Below are 12,438 nucleotides of genomic sequence, written 5' to 3' on the forward strand. Positions count from 1 at the left end.
CTGCTAGTTCGTTATTAGTCTATAGAAATGCAACTCACTTTTGTATGTTGATTTTCTACCCTGCAACTTTGCTGTAGTTGTTGATTATTTCTAATAGTTTTCTGGTGGATTCTTTGAGGGTTTCTATATATAGGATCATGTTATCCAGAAACAGTGAGAGTTTTGCTTCTCCTTTCCAATTTGGATATCTTTTATTTCTTTTTCTTGCCTAATTGCTCTAGCCAAAACCTCCAGGACTATATTGAATAAGAGTGGTGAGAGTGGGCACCCTTGTCTTGTTCCTGTTCTCAGAGGCATGGCTTTCAGTTTTTCACTGTAGTTTTGTCATATATGGCCTTTACTATGTTGAAGTACTTTCCTTCTATACCCAGTTTATTCAGAGTTTTTAGCATAAATGGATGTTGGATCTTGTCAAATGTTTTCTCTGCATCTATTGAGATGATCCTGTGATTTTTATTCTTCATTTTGTTAATGTGGTATATCACGTCGATTGATTTGAAGATGTTGAACCATCCCTGCATCCCTGGAAGGAATCCCACTTGATGGTGGTGTATGATCTTTTTAATGTGTTGCTCTATTTGATTTGCTAACATTTTGTTGAGGATTTTTGTGTCTATATTCATCAGTGATATTGGCCTGTAATTTTCCTTCTTTGTGTTGTCCTTGTCCAGTTTTGGCAGCAAGGTAATGTTGGCCTAGTAGAATAAGTTAGGAAGCATCCCATCTTCTTCAATTTTTTGGAATAGTTTGAGAAGGATAGGTATTATATCTTCTTTGAATGTTTGGTAGAATTCTCCAGAGAAACCATCTGGTCCTGGACTTTTGTTTTTGAGGAGGTTGTTGATTACTATTTCAATCTCTTTACTTATGGTTGGTCTATTCAGATTCTTTATTTCTTCTTGATTCAGTTTTGGTAGGTTGTATGATTCTAAGAATTCATCCATTTCTTCTAGGTTATCCAATTTGTTGGCATATAGTTTTTCATAGTATTCTCTTATAATCCTTTGTATTTCTGCAGTATCTGTTGTAATTTCTCCTCTTTCAGTTTTAATTTTATTTATTTGAGGCTTCTCTCTTTTTTTCTTGGTGAGTCTGGCTAAGAGTTTGTCAATTTTTTTTATCTTCTCAAAGAACCAGCTCTTAGTTTCATTGATCCTTTCTGTTGTTTTCTTAGTCACTATTTCCTTTATTTCTGCTCCAGTTTTTATTATTTCCCTCCTTCTGCTGACTTTGGGCTTTGTTTGTTCTTCATTTTCTAGTTCTGTTAGGTGTAGTTTAAGATTGCTTATTTGAGATTTTTCTTGTTTGTTGAGGTAGGCCTGTATTGCTACGAATTTACCTCTTAGTACCACTTTTGCTGCATCCCCTAAGAGTTGGCATGTTGTGTTTTCATTTTCATTTGTCTCCAGGTATCTTTTTATTTCTCCCTTGACTTCTTTATTGATCCAGTGGTTTTTCAGTACCATGTTGTTGTCTTCACATATTTGTGACATTCACAGCTTTCTTCTTATAGTTGGTTTCTAGCTTCATAGCATTGTGGTCAGAAAAGATGCTTGATATGAGAGTTCTTTATATATTCTGAATATTAGTCCTTTCTCAGATATATGTATTGCAAATATTTTCTCCTGCACTGTGACTTGACTTTTTATTTTCTTAACATTGTTTTTGAAGAACAGAAGTTTTTAACCTACGTGAAGTCCAATTCAAAATTCTTTTCTTTTGTAGATCCTGTTTTTCATGTTATATCTAAGAAATAATTTCCCACCCAAGGTAACAAATACTTTTTCGTATATTTTCTTTTGGAAGTTTTGTAGTGTTAGATTTTACATTTAGGTCTATTTTGAGGTAATTTTTATATTTGATATGAGGTGTGGATTGAAGTAGCTGCTATAACAAATTACTATATATTTAGTAGCTTAAAACAACGCAAACTTACTATCTTACAGTTCTGTAGTAAGTCCAACATGGGTATCACTGGGCTAAAATGTCAGCAGAATTGCATTCTTTTCTGGAGGAGCTACAAGAGAATCTATTTCCTTGCCTTTCTGACTGCTAGAAGCCACCCACATTCCTTGGCTCATAGCCTCCACTCTCTATCTTAAAAGCCAGCCACACTGCATTGGTCTATGCCTTCCTTCTGCAGTCACATCGTCCTCTGACTCTTTTCTGCCTTTCTCTTCCGTGTTTAAGGACACTTGTAATTACATTGGGCCCACCTGAATAATCCAGGATAATCACTCCATCTCACCAAATTTTTCACTCGATCAACTTTTTATTATTGAGACAAACAATAATATTAATAATATTAAGGTCGTTAATTTAATCATATGTGCAAAGTCCCTTTTTCCATGTAAGGTAACATATTCCGAGGTTCAGGGTATTAGAACATGGAGGGTGGAGGATGATTCTGCATACCACGCCTATGGATTGTTCCCACCATTTGTTGAATTACCTTGTCATCTTTGCTGAAGTCAGTTGTTTATATGTGTGTTTATATGTGTGTAAATCTCTTTCTGGACTCCATTCAATTCCATTGATCTATATATCTGTCTTAGGCCAATACCACACCCTCTCTATTTCTAAAGCTTTACAGAAGTCTTGAAGCCAGATAGTGCAAGTTTTCCAACTTTTTTCTTTTCTTTCAAAAACATTTTTGACTGTTCTAGGGCCTTTACATTTCCTATAAATTTTAGAGGCAACTCATCAATTTCTATGAAAATCCCTCCTGGTTTTTATAACAGCTTTATTGAGGTACAATTTTCATACCATAAAATTTACTCATTGTAAGTGTAAAATTCAAAGAGTTTTAGTAATTTACAGAGTTGTGCAACCATCACCACAATTCAGTTTTAGAACATTTCTATCATCCCAAAAACATCCCTCATGTCCATTTGCAGTAACTCCCTTTTCTACCCTCAGCCCTAGGCAGCCACTAATCTACTATCTGTCTCTATATGTAGATTTGCCTTTAGAGACATTTCAGCTAAATAGAATTATATGTGATCTATTTGTCTAGCTTCTTTCATTTGTCATGCTTTTGAGGTTCTTGTATCTCGTAGCAGTACTTTGTAACACTTTGTAATACCACTGCCAAATAGTATTCCATTGTAAGAATATACTATGCTCTGTTTATGCATTCACCAGTTGAACTTTTGGTTGTTTCCACTTTGGGGTTACTATGAATGATACTGCTGTGAACATCCATATACAAGTCTTTGTATGGATATATGATTTTATTTGTGTTTATGTTTAACCTTTTGAGGATCTGCCAAACTGTTTTTTCAAGGCTGCACCATTTTACATTCCCACCAGCAGTGTATGAGTCTAAATTCTGGTCACTCAATTCCAACGCTTGAAGGGAGGGCATTTCTGCATGCCACCAAACAATTCTCAGACACCAGCTGAGTGTCTTACAATTCAACTACAAGTCATCCTTGTGGGTGCAAATGGGTATCTCATTGTAGATTTAATTTGCATTTCCCTAATGACTAATGATCTTGAGCCTCTTTTCATGTGCTTATTGGCTATTCATATATCTTCTTCGGTAACATATCTACCAAAATCTTTTGCCCATTTTTTAATTGGGTTATTTTTCTTCTTATCATTGAGTTGTAAGAGGTCTGTATGTATTCTGGGTATAAGTCCTTTATCAGATATATGATTTGCAAATATTTTCTCTCACTCAGTGGCTCATTTTACTTTCTTAATTGTGTCTTTTGAAGCACAAACACTTTTAATTTTGATCAAGTTCAATTTGTCAATTTTTTAAAGTTAATTTTTGTGTATGATGTGAGGCAAAGGTCTAAATCCATGTTCTTGTATATGAACATCAAATTGTCTCAGAACCATTGTTGAAAAGACAATCCTTTTCCCCCATTGAGTTTCCTTGGCATCTTTGTTTAAAATCAACTGGCTATAAATGTATGAGTTTATTTCTGGACTCTCAATTCTGTTCTATTGATTGTATTTCTATCCTTATGCAAAAGATTCATAAAAAACAGTAGAATGTTAATCTTGTAATCAAGATGGTAAATCTTAAAATCCAAAAGTCTTCCAATTTTGTTCTTTCTCAAAAATTTTTTGGCTATTTGGGTACTTTGCATTTTCATATAAATTTTAGATTTGGATTGCCCACTTCTGCAAAAAAATAAAAAACAGCTGAAATTTTTATAGAGATTACATTGAATCTATCAATTTGGGAAGAACTGCCATTTTAATAATATTGAGTTTCGCAATCCATGAACATCAGATGTATATCCATTTACGCAGATCTTCTTTAGCTTCTTTCAGCAATTTTTTGTAGTTTTCAGCGTACACGTCTTGAACACCTTTAAATTTATTCCTAAGTACTGTATTCTTTTTGGTGTTGTTGTGAATGGAATTATTTTCTTAATTTCATTTTCAGGCTGTTCATTGCTAGCATATAGAAATATAATTGATCTTAGTATATTGATATTGTATCCTATGAACTTACTGAATTTGTTCATTAGTTTTAATAGTTTTTCTGTTGACTTCTTAGGACTTTCTACCTACAATGTTATCTGAAAATAAAGACAGTTTTACTTCTTCCTTTCCAATCTGGTTGCCTTTATTTTTTTCTTGCCTAATTGCCCTGGTTAGAACCTCCCCTACCATATTGAATAGAAGTGAGAGGGGAAACATGTTTACCTTGTTCCTCATATCTGGGTGAAAGCATTCAGTATTTGACCATTAAGTATAAGGTTAGCCTAGGTTTTCATAGATGCTCTTTATCAAGTTGTGGAAGTTCCAGTTTACCCTTGATTTTCTGAAAGTTTTTTTCAGGAATGGACATTGAGTTTGACAAACATTTTTCTGCTTATATTGATATAATCATAATCTTTTTTAGTTTGTTAAAATGGTGAATTACATTTATTGATTTTTGAATGTTAAAACAAGATTGCATTCTTGGGATAAACCCCACACCATCATGATGAGTTATTGTTTTTAAATATTATTGTAATTATTTGCTAAAATTTCCTTAAGAATGTTTGCATCTATGTTCATGAGGGATATTTGTGTAAAGTGGTTTTTTTTTTTCTATTGTAATGTCTTTATCTGTTTTTGGTTAAGTGGTAATGCTGGCCTCATAGAATGAGTTGGGAAGTATTTTCTCTTTATCAATTTTCTGCAAGAGTTTGTGTAGAATGGATATTATATTTTCCTTAAATATTTGATAGAATTTACCAATGAAACCATCTGGGCCTGAAGTTTTCTTCTTAGGAAAGTTTTTAACTATAAATTTCTTTAACAGATATAGGGCTATTCAGGTTATCTATTTCTATTTGAGTGAGCTTTGGTAGTCTAGATTTTCAAGAAATATATCCATTTCAGCGAAGTCACCAAATTTATTGCCATAAAGTTGCTCATATCACTCCCTTATTATCATTTTAATATCTGTAGAATCTGCAGTGATGTCACTTCTCCCATTCCTGATATTGGTAATTTGCCTTTTTTCTGTCTTTTCCTGATCAGTCTGGCTAGAGGTTATTAATTTTATTTATCTTCTAAAAAATATCAGCTTTTAGTTTTATTAATTTTCTCTTTTCTTTCTCCATTTTCTATTTTATTGATCTCTCTGATCTGTATTATTTCCTTTCTTCTGCTTACTTTGGGTTTAATTTACTTTCCTTTTTTCTAGTTTCTTAAAATCAAAGCTGAGGTCATTGATTTGAGATCATTCTTCTTTTCTAATACAGGCATTTAGTGCTGTAGATTTTCCTCTGAACACTACTTTAGTGGCATTCCACAAATTTTGGCAAGTTGTATTATCATTTTCACTCAGTCCAAAACACTTTTTAACTTTTCTTTAGATTTCCTCTTTTACCTGTGGATTATTTAGTAGTGGGTTATTTAATTTTCAAACATTTGGGGAATTTTCCAGATATTTTCTGTTATTGATTTCTAATTCTATTGTTGTTAGAGAAGATAATTTATATAATTTGAATCCTATCAATATTTGCTTTCTGGCCCACAATGTAACTTATCTCGGCAAATGTACCATGTGCCTTTGAAAAGAAGGGGTTTTCTGTTATTTTTGGATGGAGAGTTTTATAAATGTCAACTAGGTCAGGCTGGTTGATGGTGTTGTTCAAGTCTTGTCTATCCTCACTTATTTTCAGTCTCCTCATTCTATGAATTGTTGAGAGAGGGTATTGAAATCTCTGACTGTAACTACAGATTTGTCTATTTCTCTTTGCAGTTATGTCAGTTTTTACTTCCTGTTTTCAGAAATTCTAATATCAGGTGCATAATTATTTATGATGGTTATGCCATCTTAATTAATTCCCCCTTCTCCATTATGAGATGACCTCCTTTGTTTTTTATACAATTTCTTATATGAAATCTATTTTGACTGACATTAATATAGACATTCCAGCTTTACTTTGATTTATTTTTAATGTGTTTGTATCTTTATATTTACAGTGGTTTTCTTCTAGGCAGCATACATTGAGTCATGATTTTTTATCCAATACATCAATCTCTACCTACTAATCGACATATTTAGACTATTTTAATGTGATTATTGATACAGTTGGGTTTAAATCTAGCACCTTGCTATTTTTTTTTTTTATAATTTTATTTATTTATTTTTCCCCCAAAGCCCCAGTAGATAGTTGTATATCATAGCTGCACATCCCTCCAGTTGCTGTATGTGGGACGCGGCCTCTGCATGGCTGGACAAGCAGTGCGTCGGTGTGCGCCAGGGATCCGAACCCGGGCGACCAGCAGCGGAGCGTGCGCGCTCAACTGCCAAGCCACGGGGCCGACCTTCTTGCTATTTTTTTTTTCCTTGCTCTCTTATTCTTTTTTTGCCTTCCTTTGGGTTAACTGAGTATTTTTTAAGATTCCTTTTTAACTCATTTGTTAGCCTATTAGTTATAACTCTTTGTTATTTTTTTAGTGGTTGCTTTAGGATTTATAGGGTACATTTTTGACTTACACTCCACCTTCAAGTAATATTATATTACTTCATGTATAGCATAAGGATCTTACATTTCTCTCCTCATGGATTTTCTGCTATTGTTGTCTTACATTTTATTTCTACATATATTATAAATGCTACACTACACTGTTATTATTTGTGTTTAAGCCATCAATTATCTTTTAAAGAGATTTACATAATAAGCTAAAAAACTTCTATATTTACCAAATATTTACTATTTCTGGTGTTCTTCATTCCTTTATGTAGATCTACACTTCCATCTAGTATCATTTTTCTTCACCCAAAAGGACTTCCTTTAACATTTCTTGTAGTGTGGGTCTGCTAGTGATAAATTCTTCCAGTTTTTATTGGCTGAAAATTATTTTACCTTTTTTAAAAAAGATATTTTGCTGACTATAGCATTCTAGATTGACAATGTTTTCTTTCAGTATTTTAAAGATGTGGTCCACTGTCTGCTCATTTGCAATATTTTCTACCAAAAAAATCTTCTATCATCCTTACCTTTGTTTCTCTTTACATGATATGTGTCTTCTCTTTGGCTACTTTTAAGATTTTCTGTTTGTCACTGTTTTTCAGTAATTTGATTATGATTGCTTTGTCATTTTCTTTACATTTCTTGTGCTTGGGCTTTATTGAGCTTCCTGGATCTCTGACTTAATTGTTTTCTTCAAATTTGGAAAATTTTTAGCCGTTATTTCCTCAAATGTTTTTTCTGCCCCTTCCCCTCCATCAGAGACTCTAAATACACATGTATTAGGTTGCTTGAATGATGCTCTGTTCATTTTTTAAATTATTTTTTCTCTCTGTGATTTCTTTTGGATAGTTTCTATTATTATGTCTTCAATTTTACTAATCTTTTCTTCTCTAATGTCTAATCTGTCGTTAACCCCGTCCAGTGTATTTTTCATCTCGGGCATTGTGGTTTTTATCTCCAGAAGTTCAATTTGGGTCTTTTTTATATCATCTATGTCTCTACTTAACATGTTTGATCTTTCCTCTAGCTTTTTGAACACATAAAATAAAATTATAATAACTGTTTTAATCCCTTGTCTGATAATGCTAACATCTGTGTCAGTTCTGGGTTGGTTTCTACTTTTTAAGTTTTCTCCTTATTATGACACATATTATCCTGCTTCTTTGTATGATTGGTCAATTTTTATTGTATGCCAGACATTTGAATTTGTCCCTGTGGGAGTCTGGATATTTTTGCGTTTTTATGAATATTCTTGAGCTTTCCCTTGGAGAGAACTTAAGTTACTTGAAAACAGATTGATCCTTTTGGGTTTTTCTTTTAATATTTCTTAGGTGGGACCAGAGCAGCATTTAGTTTGAGGATAAGTATTCCCCACTATTAAGGTGAGTCCCTTGTGAGTACTCAAACCAATGTCCCATGAATTATTATATTTTTCCATCTGTCTGGTAGAAATAGGCATTGTCTCCAGTCCTATCTGGGCTCCGGGTACTGTTTTCTCTAATCCTTTTGGGTGACTCTTTCCTCAGCCCCAGGTAGCTTACACATGTGCTAATTGGTACGCTGCTGACCACTCAAGAGAGTTGACCTTCTGCACATCTCCAAGTTCTCTTGCTGTGCAGCTCTCTCTTCTCTGGTACTCTTCCGTGCAAACTCTCTTAGCCTTAGTCTCCCTCAGGCAGCTTCATCTCCTCAATTCAAGGTGTTTACCAGGCTCTACCTAGGTTTCTCCTCCCTGTGCCATGTCTGAAAACTCTCTTAAGACAGTAAGCTGGGGCAATCACAGGATTCACCTTGTTAATTTCTCATTTCTCAGGGACCACTGTCCATTGTTGTCCGATGCCTAATGTCTGCAAAACTGTTGCTTGATATATCTTTTCCAGTTTTTAAAGTTGCTTTCAGCAGGAAGGTAAATCTGTTTCCTATTATTGCATCTTGGCCAGAAGTAGAAATCTTGAAAATGTTGGGAAGAGGGTCTGGAGTCTTACTTTGGGGTCTATTTATCCCTCTGACTAAGGTGTAACTCCTCTGAGGTCTCTACTGAATGCTCTTGACTGAGAAAATCTAGTTCTCTCCACTCTGGCTGTTCTGAACGCAAACAGCCCTGTGTGAGCTCTGGAAATTGTTCAACTCATAGCTCCTTGGCAGTGCTTTTCCTGTTCTCATGGAGTTTCACCCTATATTTTATGACTCAGTATTCAGCAACAGAAGCAAACATAAACAGATTTCTGATAATCTTTCTCTACATACTCCCTCTTTTTTGGTATTCTACCATGCAAGTTCTGGCTGCCTCAGCCTCCCCAAACTCTGATCTCTGTGTCCTCAACTCTCTGTGACCCCTGGGCTCCACTAAGTTTTCTTTTCCTGCCCTGTGGTCTGGAAAGTGCCTCCAGGCAGAAACAAAATGTGATCCTAGGGTCCATCTCATTTGTTTCCTTCCTTTCAGGGATCACAGTCCTGTGCTGCCTCTTACTTAATGTCTAAAAACAGTTGTTTATATATTTATCCAGTTTTCTTGCTGTCTATTATGGGATTTCAAGTCCAGTACAAGTTTCTCCATCATGGTGGAAGCAGAAATCTCCAATGTAACTATTTTTTTAACGACAAAATGCAAATCATAATATTAAATGTGTTTTTTTCAAATTAATATGCCCCATATCCACCAAAATTCTGATCACCCCCACAGAGGGCTTGGCCCTTGTTTGAGAATCACTCCTCTAGTGAAATCCACAAATTCAACATTTAGTCAAACATTTCATAAACCCTATTATGAGGCAGGCACTGTGCTAGGTTCTGAACATGCACAGATGAATAAGACACCATTGCTGCCTCAAGGATTTCACTATCGAAGTGATTACCGCATCAGATTATTATAATATAACCTGATAAGGGCAGTGATAGAGATACGTGCAAAACGTTAATGAGGCAGGGGTGGGGGGAGGGGAAACAAGGGCACCACATCCAGCTTAGAAACAGGTGGAAGGTTGTCAGGGATTGCTTCCGGAGGTGATATTTAAACTGAGTCTTTAAAGATGTGAGCCAATTCACCAGGCAAAGAGAGGACAGTTTGATCAAAGACAGGGAGGCAGAAGCAGCACACAGTATGCCTGAGAACAACAGGCCATTTGAGGTTGCTAAAACAAAAATTCCCAGAGATGGAGAGGCAGGGGATGGAGCTGGAGAGGCCAGCAGAGGTCAGGACATGGAGGGCCTGTCGTGCCACACTGGGGAGCCTGCCACTAAGGGCTGAGGCTTTTACATAACTTTGCACGGTGGCTGGCAGGGTGCATGCCCGCCTCAGCACGCAGTAGGTATTATTAGATGATGATCATGAAAGGCAAATCTGAGAAACCGCAAAACTCTGAGCAGAGCCAAAATCCCTCATGTTCTGAGGCTCCAGAAAGTTATCTGACTCCTCTGCCCCTTTGCAAATTCAGCTGAGATGTGTGGCCATGGTGGTCAGCCAACCCTGAGGTGCTGCCTCCTTGGCAGTTGGCTAACCCTCTAGGCTTATATATACACACTGCAGAATAGTAAGTGGGAGAGGGGAGAGAGTGGGGCAAAGGGAGAGTGAGTGAGACAGAGAGCTGGGAGATGGGAAGTCACACAGAGAGACACAGCAAGATGGGGGCTCAGATTAAAGGGACAGATCACAAAGCCCTTTAACCAAGAAGATGATTTCTTGAGGATGATATGGCTTCCTCCCAGCAGACTCTGCAAATTCTTGGACAATCAGGCCACAAAGCTGAGTCCCAGTGGAGGTACTGCTGGGGGTGGAGCAGGGTCTCCAGTCCGACTTACGCCAGGAGTCAGACATGTCTACACAGCTGGTGGGCTGGCCTCAGAGAAGGCTATTTGCCTGAGAGTTGAGGAGCCTCCTGAGAAAGAATCCATCCTGAAGGAAAAGGGAATTCGACCTGTTGAGCTTGACCCATAACAAAGATTGAGTCCTTTGCAGGCAAGGAGTCTGAAAACAAAATCCCAATGAGTAAATCACCAGGAGACAAGTAGTTCTGGCCAGACGTTCCTTTAACAAGCACAACTGTGAGGAAGGGGGCTAGATATTCGTCCTTGCTTTGAAACACAGCATAAAGCAGCTTTGGCTCCTTGAGGGCTTCAGGTCCTGAGCTATTGCGGGAAAAGTAATACCCGTCGCTGGCTCCCCAGCAGGAGGTGGAAGGCTAGTGGGCAGGGAGGTCCCCGCAGACTCCCTGCCATGGGCCCAGGCGGGAGCAGTCACGTGTTCACAGACACAGGGGAGACGTGCTCAGGAACTCCAGAATAACTAGGGGGCAATTTACGGTTGGCGAAGTTCCTCATGAGCTGCCAGAGGCAAGAACTAGGGAAATCAAGATTGTGACTGCTGATGGGCTCCCACGTCTGTGGGTGAGACCTGGGGAAAGCTGAGTTCACTAGGAAACTGCAAAGTATGGATTCCTCCACAGATCAGCTAGTAAGATAATATCTGACTCTTCCCACAGAAGTCCAACCTGGAGACTTTTGTTCTGGTAGAAACGTTTTCTCTTAAATCCTCCCACTTGTAGCAAATTTCATGAGCCCTAAAAGCCCCTCATTGCTCAGATCTAGCGCAGGGTTCCCTCCCAGTCCCTCCCCTCCGCACACGCCCATCTCATACCCATCAAGTCCCCTGAGCAAACTACCTCTAAACACCAGGTGTAGGTGTACGGGTGCCTGTGTGAGCAAGACGGAGGGCAAGACAGAGGGAGGCGGCCATGCCCTTGTGCCAAGGTAGTTCAAAGAAAGACTGAGACAAAAGACAGAAAGATACTAAACACAAACAGCTATTTTATTTTCTACCCAAATGATCTATAGAAAAAGACAAATGTTTTTCAAAACCAAATATAAAAAGTACAAGTAAACACAGCTCTGCACGATCTACATGAGCTTTATGTGTTCTCCTTTATGGTCACTCCTGAGGTGTTTGAACTTTATTATGTAGTAAACAGGAGTCATAGAAGGCCATCTGCCTCATTGTGACAGGTAGTTCCCCCATGCAGGTGATATGCCAAATTTGACCAACCTATACTCCATGGTACCCCACTCAGGGACAAGGACCCTGTTGTGGAAGGAGATGGACACTAACATTTTTTCCCATTCACCTCCGCTAACTCTTGGCTCATCCAGAGAGAGTGATTGACATCCCCCAAAGGCTGCTGGGAAACTATTTGAATGAGGGGTCCACAGAGAGGCCTCTTCCACCTGTTACTCTTTTCTTCATCACTTCACATCCATAGGGGTCCCTAAGCCCCAAGGGAAGGGTCAAGTGCAAATCTGGTAAACCAAGAAGCCCTAGCAGTTGTCAACTTAATTAGCCTTCAGGCAAAATATATGGATATATGAGCACAGTGGAGTTGCTATAGAGACAGGCCCAGGAGGCGCATTTAGAACAGGGCCTCATCACATCACTCGACAAAAATAAGACACAGGCTTTTTAATAGAATGAATTACTTAAGTTTTATATTTAACAGGGGACGATACCAAG

The sequence above is a fragment of the Diceros bicornis genome, chromosome 17 (assembly GCF_020826845.1).
Source record: "Diceros bicornis minor isolate mBicDic1 chromosome 17, mDicBic1.mat.cur, whole genome shotgun sequence".
NCBI classification, from domain to species: domain Eukaryota; kingdom Metazoa; phylum Chordata; class Mammalia; order Perissodactyla; family Rhinocerotidae; genus Diceros; species Diceros bicornis.